This window comes from Eurosta solidaginis, chromosome 2 (assembly GCF_040869045.1).
Source record: "Eurosta solidaginis isolate ZX-2024a chromosome 2, ASM4086904v1, whole genome shotgun sequence".
Taxonomy (NCBI): Eukaryota; Metazoa; Arthropoda; class Insecta; order Diptera; family Tephritidae; genus Eurosta; species Eurosta solidaginis.
The window spans coordinates 76,389,766-76,411,818 of NC_090320.1; the positions used below are offsets into that span (position 1 = coordinate 76,389,766).

Below are 22,053 nucleotides of genomic sequence, written 5' to 3' on the forward strand. Positions count from 1 at the left end.
CTTCATGCGAGTGGCGAATGTTTGCAAAAAACGTTCACAATAGTAAACAGCCTCGAACACCTGTTCAATCGCTGTTCGATTACTTAAATCATTTGCCAATAGTGTTTTTCAAACCTTTTTGGAGACCAGTGGTACATTGCATTATTTACATTTTGTGACGTATATTAGCATCACTACGCTGTTAGTAAATAATCACACAACAACAAAAACATGAAGCAGCCACTGTTATGTACATGTACACATTAAAGCTAGCAACACTTATGTAGAGGGCGACGAAGAGCTATCTCACACACACAGATGTAGTCATCAGCCGAAGTAGTTACTCACACATACACATGCATATGGTTATAAACTACAAATATGCATGTACTCATATAACTAATTACCAAGCAGGAGATACAAGAGTTCTAGAAGGTGAAACGTCTAAACCTTTGGAGAAATATGCGAACGAAGCAACGGAGAGTATAAAAGCAGCGCAAGCTGAACAATCAGTAATCAGTTTGATTTAAACACGCTATTAGTGACGAAGTGAAGTATAATTGTACTACTTCCAAGGTAGTATAATAAAGACCATATTGCAATATATTGGCGGCCACCGTGGTGTGATGGTAGCGTGCTCCGCCTATCACACCGTATGCCCTGGGTTCAACTCCCGGGCAAAGCAACATCAAAATTTTTAGAAATAAGGTTTTTCAATTAGAGGAAAATTTTTCTAAGCGGGGTCGCCCCTCGGCAGTGTTTGGCAAGCGCTCCGGGTGTATTTCTGCCATGAAAAGCTGTCAGTGAAAACTCATCTGCCTTGCAGATGCCGTTCGGAGTCGGCATAAAGCATGTAGGTCCCGTCCGGCCAATTTGTAGGGAAAATCAAGAGGAGCACGACGCAAATTGGAAGAGAAGCTCGGCCTTAGATCTCTTCGGAGGTTATCGCGCCTTACATTTATTTTTTTTTTTTTATTTATTGCAATACAGAATATTGGAGTTATTTATTCGACAGTTCAGCAATACGAACGTTAGCAGAAGGTTGCAAATAAGCGGAATTTCCCAAAATTCGTGACAATATTTTAAAATGTTTGCTTACCTTAATAACTAGAATTTAGAAATTAAAATCAATATGTAGTCTGATTTTCTCTATGCGAAATTAAAAGAAAAGGTGATTTGAAATAAAAATGGACGATTCATGACACTTGAATTTAATAACGGCGAGCAAAAAACAAACATTTATTCCATTCTCTGGCCATTCGCGAGAGCCATTCTCCCTGTCAGGTATTATTTGACAATGGAGAAATAGAAAGATTTTTCACTTGTATGAATTCACTATGATCTTAACTATCGATCATCTGTCTTATTGTCAAAAAAACAAATTGTGTTTATTATACAAATTAAAAAATACCAAAATTGAAAAATTAGAAATAAAACGTCTTTACTAAGATATTTTGGAAATGACTTGCTGCTGTTGGAGATTTCTGATGAAAATGGCGGCTCTTAAGTTTGCAGTTGCATTACTTTGAGTTTAGCACGTTTACACCATGAAATGCGCGCGTAAATTTATACAAATTGTGTAAAAGATTTTTCATAAAAAATTTGACAGTTCGTTTACGCACTAGATAAATTTATACGTTTACACACTTTATAAGGCATTTATAAGGTTAAATAAGTCCCCGTAATGTAAACATTAAATGCACCAATAATTGATTTGAATCATAATTGGTACTGAATTCAATTAGTTAATTATTTATTTGGTATTAACGCGATGACTTCAGTTGAATTTAAGCTTAACGAATAATTTAGTTATTACTTAGAATGGTGACGTTAACGCATTGCAATGTTTACATATTTCTATTGCGTTGTATTGGCTTTTGTCCGGGAAGTTTTTCAGAAGAAAAGCAAGAAATCATTTCATCTACTCGTAACAAGTTTACAGCTATAGTTATAACCAGCATAGCAATAATTACAATAGAAGGTTTTCTTCCATATACAATCCATTGGGCATTCAAAAATGGTTTAACCATTTATGAAAATAATGGAACAGGCAATACGATATTTGTTCTTCATCTTAATGCACCTGCTGTAGTACAATTAATACAAACCCACTCAGCATTGCATTTAGGTGATTCAATTTTGAATTTCCCTACATATCAATAAAATTTGATTACTCTTTCTGACTAAATAATGAGCTATCATACAATTGAACAAAAGAAATAATCATATATGAATACTTTTGATGATGAAAAACTAAAAAGCATTTTTCGATCACTTTTTGGAATCATTTTTGAAGTCCTTTAATGACTAAATTTTAATATTTCATAAAAACCAACAAAAATAATAATCAAATATGCTTGCTTTTGATGATCAAAAACTGAATATAGTTTTTCAATCACATTTTGGAATCATATTTGAATCAAATGTGTTTACTTTAGGTAATCAAAAATTTATGATCATTTTTCATTTAGCTTCCTGAATCTTTTATGAATATTATATTTGTTCAATGAATAATCCCAGGCAGCATTTTTTGAAAATTTTGATCAAAAAATATTCAAATATCATACATACCCCAAGATGATCAAAAACAAATTTAAAAGCATTTTCTGTTCGAAAATTAACGTATCGTCGGGAGAAAAATGTACCATAAATGTGACTATTCTTGAATAATCAATTATGAGTCATATTTCGAAACGTTTTTTGTTCATATTTGATATCATTGTAAAATTGAGCTTTAATTGTTTTAGAGTAATATTTGACTACTTTTTAGAGTCATTTTTTGATCATATTCGTGAACATATTTCCATCGTTTTGATTGAGATTTTTGAATCATTTTTGAATGCGATTATGATGCATTTATTTTTCATATCTCATTCTAAATAATAATCTTATTTCATCAGGGGAAGAAAGCATGTGGAAGAGAGCTATTTGAACCACAGGTCACTCGCAAACAAACTTGACCTATGTACACCTGGGACTACAACATCCAACATCAGGTATGATCGTCAATATCTTAAAATACGATACGGCACGGGATGTTGAAGACATATGTCAAGAGAGTTTCACTTACCTGGTCAAATAGCTCACAACTTTTGTATTGTCCTATGTATTTTCTGGGAAGCCGAAGGTGGAGAAATGGTTGGGGAAATCTTCGGGCACGAGCAGCATTTGCATAACATTGTCTTGAAGAATGTCTTAATAATACAGTTTTTATATACATATATTTTCTGAACTTCATGATTGAAAAAATGTGTGTATGTGCAAAAAATAAGATTTTCAAAGAAAATTAAAGTTTTAAGAAGTATAAAACTCATTATTCAGTCAACAAATATAGTCAGAAAACATTCAGAAAGCTGATTGAAAAATGATTATAAATTTTTGATCACCTAAAGTAAACACATTTGATTCAAATATGATTCCAAAATGTGATTGAAAAACTATATTCAGTTTTTGATCATCAAAGGTAAGCATATTTGATTAGTTTTTTGTTGGTTTTTATAAAATATTAAAATTTAATCATAAAAGGACTTCAAAAATGATTCCAAAAAGCGAATTCATATTTGATTATTTCTTTTGTTCAATTGTATGATAACTCATTATTTAGTCAGAAAGAGTAATCAAATTGTATTTATATGTAGGGAAATTGAAAATTTAATCATCTAAATGCTGAGTGGGGTGAATTTTATACTTGTTGAAATTTTACTTTTCATTAAAAATTTTATTTTTTTTTTTTCACATACACATATTTTTTCAATCATGAAGCTAAGAAAAAATATAAAGAATTTTATTATTTATGCAAAAGATATTCTTCAAGACAAAAATAATGTAATGCTGCTTGTGAAAGAAGATTTCCCGAACCATTTCCCCCCTTCAGCTTCCCAGAAAATACATAATGATTGGACAATACATAGGTTGTGAGCTATTTGAATCCCAGGTAAGTGAAACTATCTTCACATACCTGGATACGGCTTCCACATCTTGAATCGTATCCGTAATTTAAGATGCAGACGATAATACTGCTGTTGGATGTTGTAGTCGCAGTTGTATATCGGTCAAGTTTGTTTGCGAGTTAGCTGTGGTTCGAATAGCTCACTTTCGCGTGCTTTCTTCCCTGATGAAATAAGATTATTATGTAGTGTCCTATTTTGAATGAGATATGAAGAATAAATACATCATAATCGCATTCAAAAATTATTAAAAAATCTCAACCAAAACGATTGAAATATATTCACGAATATTATCAAAAAATGACTGTGAAAAGCAGTCAAATATTACTCTCAAACTATTAAAGCTCAATTTTATAATGATATCAGAGTTGTAAAATGATTCAATCAATACAGTTATAAATCAAGACTGATTCATTTTACAAATATGATTGGTTGATTTCAAATATATAAGCCACGTTTGAATGCGATTTCATGTTTTCCATCCAAAAATTCCGTTAGTGATTGCATGACTGTCAAAAAAGGATTCAGCTTGATTGTGAGTGCATCGAGAGCACTCCCACTCACGATTGATTGCAAAATTTGTTGACTGCAATCACCTTTTCATTCAGTTCCATTGAAATTTTCGTTTTCAGGGTTGATACTTTCGTACTTTTGATGGTTAACATATCTGTGATTGGTTTGAAGTTGTCAAAATAGTTATAAATAACCGGACTGCCATATTTCATTTAAAACATTATGTTTGATTCCAAAAAGTTGTATTCGGTGGATTTTGCTTCAAATGAATTAAACCGAATAAAATGTGCTTTAATTCCGATTGGAAGAAATCAGACATACGAATTCCATAGTCAAAATATTCAAAAAACTAAATTGGAATATAATATTACCTACAACAAAATAATATTTAGTCATAAGGTCCAATTTGGCTTCCGCATTCAATAACTACGGTGACTCTGACTCAATGTTTTGACATTTTGTATTTTAATAAAGTTCTTTACTGATTTCTACTAAATTAAGCATTTATTTTTAAGGAAGTCAATGGAAATCAATTCCCACATAAAATGTGTATTTTATATAGTGCATTTCAATGGTGTTCTTGCAGTGAAAGTGTAGAAAAACGCATTTAAAAATTCGAAGCGGTAGACGTCAAGAAGCAGTGCACAGTGTTTTATTATAGAACAAAGTCTAAACAAATTCGGGGTGATACGATACATAAAATGAAAGTTTTGGAGTGCAAAATTGGATGTGGAATAACTCTGAGTACCCACTATATACATATATGTTTATGTCAATATAATTATATTTTTAATACCGTGAGTTACACGTGTGTTTAATTTTATGAATCGAAAGCAAAGCCAAAATTTAATTCAGTGGGCCACCACATTATTTAAAATGTTTTTTATTAATAGCTTCGCCATTGTCATATATGTAAATTTGTCCTAATTGAGGGTATTTACCATTGTGTTCCAGCGATGTAGTTGCTCTTGAGTGAGCTTCGCTTAATATACTCATTGCATAGACTCCTTTTTTTTTTCAAGTCTACATTTTGAGCATTGAAGGAAGCAAAGGCGAATAAATTGTTGTACACTCTAATATTTTCTCGGAAATGTTTATTTATTTCATTGCTTTCGTACAATAATTTCTTTAGTATTTCGGGGTACTCGTCGTTATATGGTAGTACAATTATACCCTGGTGACAACATGAATGTTTGGAACGCGACATTTCATTTTTGAACGTGAGAGCGTGACAATGTTCGCATTCTGTTTCTAAATCTCCCATATCCAAATATTCAATCTTTGAATCCGCATGATATAACCCTAACATCAATTTGCCTTTCTTTGCTTTTGCCATACGGTAATTTTCTCGTGCTGATTTACGCTTCTCGGCTTTCTTCTCCTCCTATTTTTCTGCACGGTTTTTCAAAATTTTTTATTTGTTTTTCTTATAGAATTTCACAACGAAATGTAATATTTTCACTTTGTTTTTCTCAACAAACCTTTTCTTAGCATTGCGACGTTGAATACGTTTTCTCTCCGCCAACTCAGCTTCGGTTAAATTTAACTTATTTCCACAAATTAAAAAAAAAAAAAAAACAGTACATACTACAGAAAGATCATACCACTGAAATAAAATATTCCCAGAAGAAAAAACTTTTTTATATAATAGAAGGAAAATCTTTTTTTATTATTTTATTATATAATTCATAACTGGTTGGGTCCCTGGCGTGTACAAAAAAATTTTAAAAAATGCAAGAATGTTTGTTTTTTGCAAATAAGTGTCGCGTTCAAGATAATTTCGATTTCGCCAACATTCTTGGAGGTATTTTGGCATTTGACCGCCAATGTGATTTTCTCGTATTCTGCTATTGCAGTTGACGATAGGATTGTATATGCATGCGTATACAAAGTGGCCTACAATAGATCGGCCAAAAATCAAATATTTTCCGAAATGCCCGTCTCTAATGTTTCTTAAACAAAAAAAACCAGCTGCAAATTAATGGTTGAGTTAACTTTCTGAACAAGTTTTTTCTCAAATGATGTAAAAGACAGATAATCAAATTGAGAATTAACATTTTTCATTATCTTTCTTTCAGATATTTTGTTCCATTGTTTATTGGGAAAAAGGAAGTTAGTATGAAAGACAGGAATGTTCAACCTCCCGAAAATAATACTTTTTTCTGTTTTACATTGCGCTTTTTCAAATTGTCATGTTTAACGCTATTGAGCAAGTTGATTTAACTATTCTTATCCTGAAGAATGTCATAAACATTTTTTTAATAAATTTTTAAATTTCAACTTTCATAAAAAGGAACTTAAATTTTTTCGTACTATTTTAGGGAGTATTTGAACATTTTTGTAGCAAGTGATTGGTACTGAATGCATGACTTCACACACCAAAAATGTGAAATCACCTGAGTGCACTCATTGATTTCAGTATATTTATTTCTGCAGTCTGATTTAGCATTGTTTTCAATTGCATGCGGTGCTGAATGAAATTCTTATTTCTCTGCATGATTGTAGAATTAAAAAAATGAAAGCGTAATTCCCGCATGAAGAAAAAATTGTGAAATACTGATTGTAAGAAAGCTCTAATTTCAAAAAGCAAATGATTTCATTCTTCACCAGCTCTGAATGATATAAAATATGTATAAAAAGCGTTTCGAAATAAGAATCATAAATGATTATTTAAGAATAATCACATTTATGGTACATTTTTCTCCCGACGATACGTTAATTTTCGAACAGAAAATGCTTTTAAATTTGAACGTTTTTAATCATCTTGGGGTACGATATTTAAATATTTTGATCAAAATTTTCAAAAAATGCTGGCTGGGAAGTGTTTTTTTCGCCATTAATGATACTGAAATTGATATTATAAATATGCTTTACAAATACATTTGAGATGAGCTCGGCGAATGAATTTTGTGTAAACCGTTGTTTTCGATGGATCTTCATTTTTCATGGATGTTTATAATTTTTGAGTGCAATTTCTTAACTACTATATGGGCTTATAATCTACCAATTGGTCTGATGACAAGTCCAACATTTATTATGATTGTACGTCCCATATTTTGTTTTATAATAATGTCCAGTTATATATATAACATACACGTGATTCAACATATTTTAGTATTTTACAATAAAAAAATAAAAGTTTTGTCAAATGAAGTTGTTAAACCAATGATGGCCGATACGGAAAAAATTTAAAGCGATCTTAATATTGCGTACAGGGCTAATATCACTTTGTTGTAAGGAAATTACTAAAATATATGGTATAACAATGCTCTTAGAGACGTGTTATGTGTTCTCATTGTTGCCAGCGCTACCCGAAGTTGTGCTAATGTTGGTCGATTGTGGCATTCTAAATAATATGACTAATGTTATATTAATCTCAAGAGCTGCTATTTGGGTATTACCATTGTTTCTAATATTAATACAAGCGTTGGCGATAAACACTATGAGCTATGAGGTACAAACAAGCATTTTTACTTAGTATATTTTTCTTTATTTATAATTGATTTACAATATATCGACGGCTGAGTGGAATTTTAACCTATCTGGGCTGCCAGTTCAAAACATGCTTTCGCCTCATCTCAGGATTTGTTTCAATGATGCCCCATCTCAGAATTCAGTTGAAGAACATCAGTATTTCAGGATTTTTGTCATAAACGACCTATCAGATAAATAATTTTGAATTTATGCTCAGATAGGGCGTTCTTCAATCGAATTCTGATATATGGCGTTTCTGAAACGACAGCGAAGATATGGTGATATTCCAGTCAGAAATCGATATTCGGCTATAAGCACAAAAGTTCCGTAGCTCCAGACTAAACAAAATGTTGGTATATTCAGTTTTTAATACTCTTGGTTTAGCACACTGTTGCAATTGGTATGGGAGAGAGGGTGGGAGTGCCAAAGAACGAATGGATGAGGAGAGGAGGAAAGGTCATTTTTCAAATTTAGCCAAGCCAATTTTCGACCACAAAAACGTCTGCCAGTAAATAAATAAATTAGCTGCTTCTTTGCAAGCATTTTGAATTAGAATCTTATTACAAATCCCGGCAAGCAGAAATTTCTAAAATAATTCGATTTGTTGATAAAGTGCAAGCTTGAACGTAAACGAAAGGCAGAACAAAGGTGAATAACTAAATTTCGTCCTAACTTAACTGTAGATGTTCTTGCTAATTGAATGAGATATACGTATTTAATATACATACATAGATATCCAACTTTACATTGACAGCCAAGCAGCAATTAAGGCAATAATCCCGCATAACACAGCATCTAACAGTGTGTTAGAGTGTAAGCAATCCCCGGAAAGAATTGGGATAGGGATAAGAATATACATATATATTGGGTCCCAAGAGCATATGGGAATGGATGAAAATGAAAAAGCGGATGAGCTAGCTAAAAAGGGCGCATCCTTCGCAGCTTAAAGCCCCAATAAGATTGGGCGACAATATGAGAAGGCGAGAGCTGCTGAAGATCGACCAAGCAGGAAAGGCGTGCACTCAAGCGCGGGGCTGTAAAGCGTCGAAGATAATGTGCAGGTCTTTATTAACTTTAGACTAAGAAAGTTAATCTTATCATTTAGGCTCATGACACGGAATATGCTCGTGTCCTGCGCTTGCCAGGCTAAGAATCCAGCTATATGAAACTATACAGATGCCAGATCTAGAAGCAGCAAGAGGCATTGGCGCTAGAAAGCTTCTCTTTGCTAAAAGGACGGAGTTAATTGATAACATATGTAGGTCCTGGTTTCTGATAAGGTTTCTCAGTTTGGTCGTTAAACAAACTCCTGGTAATACTGTGGACTCATTCAGTCTAAGTGAGGTCCCCACTGACCGGCCAGTTCCACCCAACCGTATATAACTAGCACCATAAGACTTTTTGGGTTAATACTTATTAACGGTGCTTTGTAAAAATATTGCTCATACGTTCCTTTTTCAGTTATTATGAAAAAATAATTATAGTCACACTGTGTTACATTGTTATGCGACTATGCAAATTGTATGGAAAATTATGCTTTGTTCGAAAATTTAGTTTTTTACAGTTTACAGATAAATTTTTGAGATTTTTGCAATTTACCGTTTATTCAGCAAAAAAAAAAGGATGATTTTACTTAATCAGATATATGATAACGGAAAGGCGAAGAACTGGGAAAAGAAACAATAGCTGGACATGATCAACCGATCAGAAAAAGTGCGAAGACAAGCGTAGGACTACCAGGTGTGAAATCAAATTTTCAGGTATAGAAGCAGCTAGTGAGTGGACCCTAGGAAACTTCTAATATTTTCCAAGAGGAAGTAATTTATAATAAAGGTCATGTTACTTGAGCGGATTTTTAGGTTTGGTCGTCGGGTAAGCTTCTAGCAACACTATGGGTACGTGCAGTTTATGTGAAGTCCTTACGGACCGGCCAGTTCGACCTAACCTAAATTCAGGCAATCCGAATTCCTTACTTTTCATTTATATAAAAGTGATACAATGTAGTGAAATTTTTATATCTGAAAATTTATCACGCTATGGCACTTCCCAGACTTGAGTACATGTTTACCTAGCAAAAAATAAGTTTATTCGGGGAGCCCCCTTTTTAAACGGTTTTATTTAGCTTGACTCGACAGGCTGGCTGGCACGAATTTTTTAATTGAAATTTAAATAACTTCCCGATAAGCTACAAGCTTGAAACTTGGAATATAGTTCAGAACCCGATGACAATGCAATAATAAGAAAAAATCGCCGCTAGATGACGCAAGGATCGAGATATTCGAAACAATCGTATTTGTGGTCCGATTTGGCTCATATTTGGAACACATAATACATACATGAATAGAAAACAGCCTGTGAAAAAATCGCCGCTAGGTGGTGCAATGATTGAGATCTTAAAAATTTTCGTATTTGTGGTCCGATTTGGTCCATATTTGGAACACATAATACATATGTACATGAACAGAAAGCGACTTATGATGTCCGATTTGGCTCATATTTGGAATCAATATTACATACAGTCCGGTAGAAATGACATCAAAATATTTTGTAGTTCAAGGAGGGACAAGCATACGTGGCGCAGAGTCGAGTAAAGTCTTTGGAAAGATTATGTATTGAGGATTTAGATTGTAACAAATTGTCAGGAAAGAGTTCGTTTAATAATGAGTCAAACGAACTAAATAGAATGAGAAATAGTAGGCAATTAAATAAAGACTAACAACTTGAAAATAACATAATTAAAAAAATTTTAAGCTAAAGGGTTTTATTGAAAACAATACGTACATGAAGTAAAAATAATACTAAAAGCTAGAAAATAATTAGGTAGGTCCTAAGTACTAATCATCACACTCCTCATCAATCTAGGGCGTTGTCAGACAATTAAATAAAAGCATTGGACGCGTAAAATTTCTATTGATAGTCATAAGTAAAACCAACCGAACCTTAATAAGGTTATGCTACGCCTCACATTTTTAGAAATTTCAGGCGCCCAACGCTTTTATTTAATTGTCTGATCAACGCCCTAGATTGATGAGGAGTGTGATGACTAGTACTTAGGACCTACCTAATTATTTTCTAGCTTTTAGTATTATTTTTACTTCATGTACGTATTGTTTTCAATAAAACCGTTTAGCTTAAAATTTTTGTTTAATATTTTTTTTATTTGGTAAATACATATTGTGGGGAATTTTAGGAATCCTTGATTATTCTATAGCTTCTGTTATAGTTCGAATCGCTGAACTGCCGAATAAATAACTCAAATATTCAGTATAGCAAAATGTTCTTCATTGACAGTAGTACTTCACAATCAAATTAGTCGCGTACTTACGTATAGCGTGTTAAAGTCAAGCTAATTGACCATCGCGTGGACTGCGCTGCTTTTATACTCTCAGTTTGTCTCTCTCACCTATTTCTCCCACGTTATAGACTTTCGCAAGCAGTCGTCTCGAATAGTTGTTTATTTATTTTCATTTATGTGTCTCATATTGGCTTTGGCTTTTGCCGTGTACATGTGTGAAACATTATCTTCGAAGTTAGCTGCTGGTTATGTGAGTGTGAAATAACTTCTGCTCTTAGGTGATGATTACGTGATGTGTGGCTGCTTGCTTTGATGTTGGCATGTATGTTGATATGTATGGTTGCTTACTTTGCTGTTGTTGTGCATTTATTTACTAGCAGCATTGTGATGTATCGAAATGCTAAAATTCGCCACAATATGTACGCAACCAGTATAAATTGATATATATTCGAACACTTTATCCGCTTACGAGGAGTTCGTGTCCGTCCAAGCGAAGTTTTGATTTGTTTTGCTCTGAAAACCGGTCTCAATGTGCGCTGTAAGGGGTTCGTGTCCGCTCAGTAGAGGTTTTTCATCCTGTTTTATAACAAACATCTGTCCGCGTCCGACCAAGAGAGTGTCCGCCTAACGGGGGACAATTTGTTCACAAATTGTACCTAAAACTTGATACATAAAAAATGTCCGGGTGAAGGAGGCACCCGCCTAATAGTGGCGTCCGTTGGGAGAGGTTCCCTGTAAAACTTATTTAACTATTATGTGAATAATTCGAGCCAAACATTCCATGAAGAATCTTTTACGCCGAGCTCGAGTTCCTGAACAAAAAATGTATATTATACGCTATTTTCGATAAAATGTCGTAACGCCTAAAGTTGGTATAATTTGACCATACGCTCTGAGCTTAGGGTGCATCTTTATAACTTGGTGTCCAGCTTTCTTTAAGAACAAAGTCCCGGCAATATTTTCGTATATATTTTTTTCGTATTTAAATAATTTTTCACAAATGGCCTGATTGTATTCTACATAAAAGACTCTATATCGATATTTATTCCTTAATCACTTGTTTAAGAAATATTAGCCATAAAGGCTATATTCCATTCGTTGGTGCATTTTCAGCCTTTAGGTAAATTTCGCATGGAATTTTTTCATTACGGATGCTGTAATTTATACCAAATCTGTCAGAAATTGCTGGTGGAGTAATTTTACACTTTTGCAAATCCCATACGTTCTGCGGGTGATCTAATATACATACTGTAACGAATGTTAGCAGCACTAAGCGATGCTATCGTCTCGAAACGATGTTAAGCAGTGACGTGAATTCACATCAATAATTCAATCATTATGTATCTACATAAACGAATAAATAATTGCGTCTACACATATGTACGTATACGAGCAGCGGAGCGGCAATGCACAAACACATGCATATATCTTATCTAAGTTGTCACAAGAGAGAGCAATAATTTGTGCACGTAGTTGTGGCTGGCGATTTTGTAGCGAAACTAACTAGTAAGTTCTGGAAAACGAAGAGCCTAGAAGTATGCAGCGTAAACTATAAAAGCAGGGCAGACGAGTAAGAAGGAATTCAGTTGATTTGAACCGTCAAGCAGTTCGATTAAGCGCTATCTAGCGAGCTATAGCAGTATTATTTTGAATAGTAGAGTTTCATTTGAGCTATCAATCACTTTGGTTGTTAAGCAAAGTATAAGTGTTATTGTGAAGTATTTTAATAAAGACCATTTTTCCATTATTCAATATTGGAGTTATTTATTCAACAGTTTAGCGATACGAACTTAGCAGAGGGTTGCAAATCCTCTTATTTGCAATCCTCTGCTAAGTTCGAATCACTTAACTGTTGAATAAATAACTCCAATATTGAATAATGGAAAAATGGCCTTTATTAAAATACTTCACAATAACACTTATACTTTGCTACTCGCAGGCTTAATAACCAAACTGATTGATAACTCAAATTAAACTCTACTATTGGCCGCCAGATCGCGTGCTTAATCAATAACTGATTGAGTGCTCAACTCAAACTGAATTACTTCTTACTCGCCTGCCCCGCTTTTATAGTTTACTCTGCATACTTCTAGGCTCTTCGATTTCCAGAACTTACTAGTTAGTTTCGGCTACAAAATCGCCAGCCACAACTACGTGCACAAATTATTGCTCTCTCTTGTGACAACTCAGATAAGATATATGCATGTGTTTGTGCATTGCCGCTCCGCTGCTCGTATACGTACATATGCGTAGACGCAATTATTTATTCGTTTATGTAGATACATAATGATTGAATTATTGATGTGAATGTTTGTAGTTTACAGTCTCTCGAGTACACATAGGCGTATAAGTAAATGCATCTGTGTGTGACATCTCTTTCGGCTGCCTTATATATGTGTATACATGATTTGATTATTGACGTAAATACTGCTTGGCATGGCCTTAGCATCGCCTTAGTGATGGTATAGCTTAGTGATGCTAATATCCGTGACACTGCCCTCCACCTAATTCTGATCGTCCCGATCAGACAAATCTCCCGATCTAACTGCCGCTAGCATCTCCAAATGTACCACTCTTCTAATCCGTGGTTTCCCAGTGGTCTGTATGCGGTAGATGGTATCACTGATCTTCTTCACAACTTTGTACGGGCCTTCCCAACTGCACCGAAATTTGGCTGGAACACCTTTCCGCCGGTGAGGGTTGTTTAACAGTACCAAATCTCCCACCAAGAAACCTTCCGAATTAAAGTTCTTGTAATGCCAGTGTTTCATCTTACTACTCGTTACCCGTTCGGGCCGTTCCTTCACACTCTGTTGTTTGGTCAATGAACCACTTCGTAGAGCTTGCGCTGGACGGATTTGCTTTGCATAATCGGTATCGTTCCCACATTTCACAATAGTAGAGCGCTCCGGCTTGAAACTACCCTCGCATTCTTTCTCGGAAATTCGTTGCTTCGTTTTCCTGCGTCTTTTAGGTTTTGTCAATGCCAGTGTTGCTCTCACAGGTACTTTTGATTTTGATTTATTTGGCCCATTCGATCTATCAACCTTAGCCTTTGACTTTCGTGGTCTTTGTCGAGTCTTTTCCACCAGTACCCGATTACTGCTGAACCCTTTTTCCAAACTAAAGTTAAGTGGTATGTCCTGGTTCTTATAGCGCATAATTTTTCTCCGCATATCGATCCTGACGTCATGGTCAACCAAGAAGTCCACTCCCAATATGACTTCATCAACGATCTCCGCCACAACGAATTTGTGTAGAAACATAACTTTTCCAATTAATACCTCACATACCACTTCGCCTTGGACTTGATTATACTCGCCTGTGACCGTACGCAACCTTGCTCCACGTAATGACTTTACTCTCCTGTATACTAAATCAGATCGAATAAAGGAATGAGATGCCCCCGTATCTACAGTCAGTACACGCTCTTTACCATCCACATTCCCTCTGATGGTAAGACTGCTTGATTTCCTTCCAATCTGCGACACAGATCGAATCAAGGAATGAGATGCCCCCGTATCTACAGTCAGTACACGCTCTTTACCATCCACATTCCCTCTGATGGTAAGACTGCTTGATTTCCTTCCAATCTGCGACACAGATATCACAGGACATTCAATAGCCGGGGCAAGTTTTCGTTCTTTACATCCGACACGCTCTTGCTCATTTCCGCCAGCTTTGCGTTTACGGCCACCCACATTGTTGGAACTATTAGGACCAAGATCGCAATGACGTGCAATGTGACCTGGGTTGCCGCACTTGAAACATTTAATAACTCCGGCATTCTTCTGTTGAGATCCCTTCAGTGCTTCCAAAATTGTGTCTACCCACTCTGGCCTTTCTACTTCCACACGGCGTGCTTTGAAAACTGGCTTACACAGAGGCGACGCTGTTTCCTGAATCAGAGCATGCGATACCGTTTCAGCAAATGTTAGTTTTGGATTCGCATATGTAGCCCGCTTCGCTTCCACATCTCGTATGCCATTTATAAAGTTCTGAATCTTTACCCTTTCAGTGTATTCCACGGGTGCATCCGCATTCGCTAAATGTGCTAGCCTTTCAATATCCGACGCAAACTCTTGCAATGTTTCATTCGCTCTTTGGTGACGGTTTTGCAACTCAATTTGAAATATCTGTTTCCTATGCTCGCTTCCATAACGTCGTTCTACAGCAGCCATCAATGTTTCATAACTGTTCCGTTCGTACTCTGGAATCGTCTGTAAGATTTCCGCTGCAGCCCCTTTCAATACCACGAACAGTGCAGCAGCTTTATCTCCCGCATTCCAGTTGTTCACTGCTGCGGTCTTCTCAAACTGAATCTTAAACACCTGGAAAGGAACAGAACAGTCAAAGGATGGTGTTTTTACATTTGGATTACTCCTTGAAACTGCTGGGCGATTTAGTTGCAACTGCTCGATACGTCCTCTCAAAGCATTCACCTCGGCCTCGATTTTATCCTGTCGACCACTGAAGCGTTCATAAAACTGGGTTAGTTTTTCTTCCATATGCGCTTCCAGTTTAGATGATATACGGACTTCCTGCTCTTCTAGTTGTGTGGAGATCTGAGATGATATCTGTGCTGAAATTTGTGCCGACATTTCCGAAATACGCGTTTCTTGTGCTTCAATCTTCGATGTTATTTCTGACGACATTTCTGCAATATGTGTCTTCTGTTCTTCCAATTGTGATGACATGTTGGTAGATATTTGTGATAACATTTCGGACATTTGTGCCGCTATTGCAGCCAATATCATGTTCAGGTCTGTGTTCGCCATTGTCTGCGGTGTTTCATTTTTCTCTTCAATTTTTGTTGTTCTCTCGTCCTCATCAGGATAAAAGACATACTCGTCCACATCAATTCCTTCTGCTTCCATTGCCTCTCGTAACCGTGCCTGAAGTTCGAGTTTAATGCCGGTTGTATTCAATCCACGGTTCTCCAACTCCTTCTTCAGTTGCGGGATCTTCAAATCACTAAACCTTGCCATGTCTTTGTTGTCCTCTAGAATTTATTCAACAATTCCTCTTCTGACACCAATTGTAACGAATTTACTTGCAAATCCTCTTATTTGCAATCCTCTGCTAAGTTCGAATCACTAAACTGTTGAATAAATAACTCCAATATTGAATAATGGAAAAATGGCCTTTATTAAAGTACTTCACAATAACACTTATACTTTGCTACTCGCTGGCTTAATAACCAAACTGATTGATAACTCAAATTAAACTCTACTATTGGCCGCCAGATCGCGTGCTTACTCAATAACTGATTGAGTGCTCAACTCAAACTGAATTACTTTTTACTCGCCTGCCCCGCTTTTATAGTTTACGCTGCATACTTCTAGGCTCTTCGATTTCCAGAACTTACTAGTTAGTTTCGGCTACAAAATCGCCAGCCACAAATTATTGCTCTCTCTTGTGACAACTCAGATAAGATATATGCATGTGTTTGTGCATTGCCGCTCCGCTGCTCGTATACGTACATATGTGTAGACGCAATTATTTATTCGTTTATGTAGATACATAATGATTGAATTATTGATGCGAATGTTTGTAGTTTACAGTCTCTCGAGTACACATAGGCGTATAAGTAAATGCATCTGTGTGTGACATCTCTTTCGGCTGCCTTATATATGTGTATACATGATTTGATTATTGACGTAAATACTGCTTGGCATGGCCTTAGCATCGCCTTAGTGATGGTATAGCTTAGTGATGCTAATATCCGTGACAATATTTTGTGTAGAGCTCAAATCAAAACGCAATAATTTAACCGAACAGTTTCGAGAAAATTGAGAAAACAGCATCAAAAAATCCGAAAAAGTTGTATGTGCACTTATTGCGTTTTGATATGGAACTTCTATAATAATTAGAGCAAATTACAATAAAAACATGATTTCTAGGCCAGCAACACTGTGAAAATTATGGACCAACTTCCAAGAAACGGTAAAGGATTGGATAAATTGGTAAACAATTTTATACTTAAAATAATATGTGTAGTAAACCATTGGGCTGCAGTGTAAACCTGCCTAATTCGGCCTTAAATTGGTCAGTTATTTTATAAATGAAAATGTATAGTACCTTTTGCCAGGTGTTAGGTCTATACTCTAAAAGCTGAACTATCATTCTTCCACAAACTTATCTTTTTTTATATTTTATTAGTCCTTGTTTTTTTTTTTTCACTTTGTCTTCATGAGAGCTCAACAAAAATGTACCGAACACTCTTTGTTCGGATCAAATTAATTTTCATTTTCTGTTCGCGCAACTTTTTGTCTTTTAATTATTTATATGTATATTTATTTATATTATTTGTACCTAATAAATATATTCACATGTGAGATGTGAAATCAATATGGTAATAGAATTAAAGAGCAGAAATGTGAAGAAGTAAATGGTGATTCGAAGTCCAACCCACTCTGCGGCAACAAATCTGTAGAAAATTTTCCGGACAGTAACGATGAATCAGCCTTTAGCCCCAAATTCTTAATATCGTTATTTTATTTGTCGTTAACTACCCTATGAAAACTAACAAACAAAATCTGTTATTTCTTTTTATCTAATGGCCCTTGTGTGATAAATATTCCTTAACCTTCTCCAATCGAATACTCTCTAAGTTTTATTATCTTTTCACAGGTGGACAAGTTTCTGATGAAAAATATTCGTAATAAACCGTTTCTAACTGCCTATGGATTTTGCACTTTGGATAAAAATTCTTTATTTGCGGTTCGAAGATTTCTTTCAAACGTATGATGGTCAATTTTAGTAATAAAAATTATTTTCTGTTTCACAGTTTTTCTTGGCATTTTAATGTATTCTGCGATTTTAGTACAATTCAAAAACATTGAAAACTCAGCAAATATTCACCAAGGACATCGACAAGCAAATTAGTTAAAATAGATTTTGATCCAAGCGATATTAGTAAAGTTGTACACCGGAAGAAATAAAGCTAGTCTTTACTCAACTAATAAAATTTGCGGTTTTTGAATTAGCGACCATGCGGCCAAATTGAGAGCATTATAGTTAGTTAGCTAAATTTTTTTTTTTTTCAAGTTAACAATATTCTGTAAAAATTACAGATTCTCAATCAATCTAACTAAATTTTCTGTTAAAAGAGCTGATTTCATTGGTCATTTCAACACCAAAATACTGTCGATATTATGCAAATGCATCAGCTAATATTAAAGAGAAACTTACGCTTACGGCGCTCACTACTTTGTTCTTTTGACTGTCATGCCACATAAATGTCTGCCATATTAACAGCTCCTGTTATTGCATCTCCAGGTCTCGAACCCAGGATTTTTGTTGTGTTAGGCGTAGCACAGCAAAATCTTTAGAATCTTTTTTCAATTAGAAAAAAAATATTTGTATTTTTTTACAGAGCAGTGGCTTATATTTGATGATTTTTTGTTTTGTAGATTTGACTGTTGAAACACGTCAATTCAGAATCAAAAATTCGTGCGAAGTTGATTCCCGGCGGCCGCCGTGGTGTTATGGTAGCGTGCTCCGCCTACCACACCGAAGATCCTGGGTTCTCGCCCGCAGCAAAGCAACATCAAAATTTTAGAAACAAGATTTTTCAGTTAGAATAACATTTTTCTAAGCGGGGTCACACCTCGGAGGGTGTTTGGCAAGCACTCCGAGTGTATTTCTGCCACGAAAAGCTTCTCAGTGAAAACTCATCTGCCTTGCAGATGCCGTTCGGAGTCACCAATTTGTAGGAAAAACTAAAAAGGAGCAAGAACCAAATTGGAAGAGAAGCTCGGCCTAAAATCTCTTCGGAGGTTATCCCGCCTTATATTTATTTTTTATTTTTATGATTCAACAGCTATTTGTGATGGATAAAACTTGACGAAAATATCGATTTAATTGATTTTAATTCAGTTGATTTTACCAGCTTTTTTCTTTCAGTGTATACAGTACAAGATGCTAACATCCTTTCGGAGCAATAATGGGTTAAACGACAGTCGTCTAGCATAAACATTCATTTGTATGAATGCTTTTAAATGACCGTTCCTTCATGTATGAGTTTTTAAGAACGGTGACACAAATTTTTCACTTCAACCGATGCAACTGCCCTGCTGTTGTAAAAAAACTGCAAAATCAACGCATGTTTACTTTTCTTGTATCTTACAATAAATTTTGAAGTTTACTAATAAATGTTTTAATTGTGTTTTCCAATCAGAGCTTTGACAATCTTTCCTTTCTTTCTACGCGCATATTACCACGACTTCGAAAGTATACGCTTCTCAAGCTACTCCCTGTCAGTTACTGAGCAAAATGCAAAGAGACCTTGCTTGTAACATATAAGGTCGACCGTAAAATTTGGCACGGAATAGGCCTGATCACAATCAACACGGCGTCTACGGACCACAACCACATTAAGGAAAAGCTTGACGACAACCGTAGCCAAGCATTAGCTCCTTGATTACTTTGAAAGCGGCAGCCACCAATGTAAGTTACAGCAAACAGTAGCGAAAAATTTAGAAAAAAATGTTAATTATGTTAAAAAAAACGCCCAAAATAATGATTTTAGCTTTTATTATCTGTTATTTACTTCTATTTTAGTTTTTATTGACAAAATAAAAAGGACGCCACTCACTGTCGCTTCCCAAAAATAGAATTAGGTTTAATCTGGTTACAACAGTTTTCGTGATTGATTGTCGTGCTGCTCTGTCGCGCCGAAACTAACGACGATTTTAAGAACATGTGTAAAAATAATATGACAGATGTGGCGGCTACACTGCCGTCGTGAATGTAGTCAGCCCTAATGTCTGAATGCTGACATAACATCATACTTGCAGCGACACGCAAGTTTTAAACTATAAAAGATACAATAAGTCATAACCTTAACAGGGAACCCTGTTTATTACAGTGAATGAAAAGTGATTGCACCCGAGAGAGTAACATTGCTCTTGCACATCTTCAATCTAGGTACTAGATACGTATTCATCCAAACCCGATCCGAATATGAAGAGTTCATGTACTGCCTATGAAACAAATTCATCTAAAACAGAGATTCAGTAAAGCAAGCAGTCAACCAGTTTTAGCTTGTACTTCAAGCAGTAAACATTTTATGCGTAAACTCTATGTTCAAATATTCTCCATGTAAACATGAAAAAATGTGCGTTTGTATTCGAAGCTCTGGCGGCGTTGTTAACCACATCTCTCTCGTACAATCATATTAAAAACCATGCTTCATAGGACTTCCGTTAGATAATCTTATTGGCGATTTTAAATGGACATGACCACAAAAACCACTTAAAAAGTTCGCATCATAATTATTCCAAATGAGTTACTAAGGATATGAGGCTTTTTTTTTTTTTTTTTTTTTTTTTAATGGACGTTGTGGCAGCGCGCTGCCCTCAAGTGGCCCAATGAAACCAGGCTAATCCTGTTCACGCGATCGATTTATATATATATATAATAACTTTTTTTTTGCCGAGTCTTTGATGGGCAGCGGTTTGTCAAGCGTCACGATCTGAGACTGCTCAGCTACAGAAGAAATTTCATCAGCCAAGCGTAATACTTAAAGAGAACAGAAGCAAACGTATTATACATTAATTTAGAGAGGTGAGAACAATCTTTTTTATAGAAAAAAGGGAGTCCGAGCTATCAAATGTGTTTGAGTGAGAGTTATAATCTTGGCATAAACGCCGAAAAGGTTCATTTTGTTCGAAATTCGTTCTACATTGTTTCAGCAGAAGAGGTTTGAAGTGTCTCGATGTCCGAGAGGGAACGCAAAAGTTCACTTCATTCAGAAGGAATGGGCTCGAAATTGATCCATTTAAAAGTTTTGTCATAAATATCACACCAAGCATTTCCCTTCGACTAGCAAGAGTTGGAAGATTGATAAGCTTTAATCGATTAGTATAAGGTGGAAGATTAGTTAAAGAGTCCCATTGGAAATTTCTTAAGGCAAATAGTAAAAATTGTTTTTGTATTGATTCGAGACTGTCTGCATGGACTTGATAACGCGGATTCCAAATTATCGAGCCGTATTCTAATATTGGCCTAACTAATGTTGTAAAAAGTGCTTTAGTTATGTAAGGGTCGTTAAATTCTTTTGACCACCGTTTAACAAATGCAAAAACACCTTTGCCTTTATTCACTGTAGCATTAATATGAAGATTGAAACTAAGTTTGGAATCCATCATGACTCCCAAGTCAATAAAATTATTTACAGTTTCTAGACTATAGTTGTTAATCGTATATGAAGCTGGTGGCGAAACTCTCCGAGAAAAACACATGAATTTACATTTTTTGAAATTGAGCGGCATATAATTTACATTGCACCAGGTAACCAAGTGATTTAAATCCATTTGAAGCAAGGAATGTTCCTCAACCGAGGCACATGATTTGAAAAGTTTTACATCGTCTGCGTACATCAAGATTTTTGAGTATTTAATTGTACCAGATATATCGTTTATGAACAACAAGAACAGAATCGGACCAAGATGGCTGCCCTGAGGAACACCAGAAGAAACATTGATGACCCCAGAAAGTGTATTTTTAAAGATTACTTTTTGCGTACGATAACCAAGATACGAAGAAATCCAACATATAAGACGGGGTTGAAAACCGAGTTGACTGAGCTTATGAATAAGTAATGGGTGTGATACTTTGTCGAAAGCTTTACTGAAATCGGTGTAAATTACATCAGTGTGAAGGCCTTTTCTAAATCCATTAGAAACGTGGGTGGTAAATTCTAGTAAATTGGTGATAGGTGATTTGCCCTTACAGAACCCATGCTGCGAGCTTGCAATTATGTGGGAAATAGGGAATGTTAGGTGGTGGGTAACAATAGCCTCAAATAACTTTGGGATAGCGGATAACTTTGCTATGCCC

At 35.3% G+C, this 22,053-nt stretch overlaps 1 protein-coding gene and 1 pseudogene across 20 annotated transcripts in view; one reads left to right on the forward strand and one right to left on the reverse strand.

The window, feature by feature from the left end:
• The window catches only part of LOC137239969 (MLX-interacting protein-like), a 192,970-nt gene that overhangs the window by 35,877 nt on the left and 135,040 nt on the right, over nucleotides 1-22,053 (reverse strand). The window lies entirely within an intron of this gene.
• Nucleotides 1,801-20,232, forward strand: LOC137239076 (uncharacterized; annotated as a pseudogene).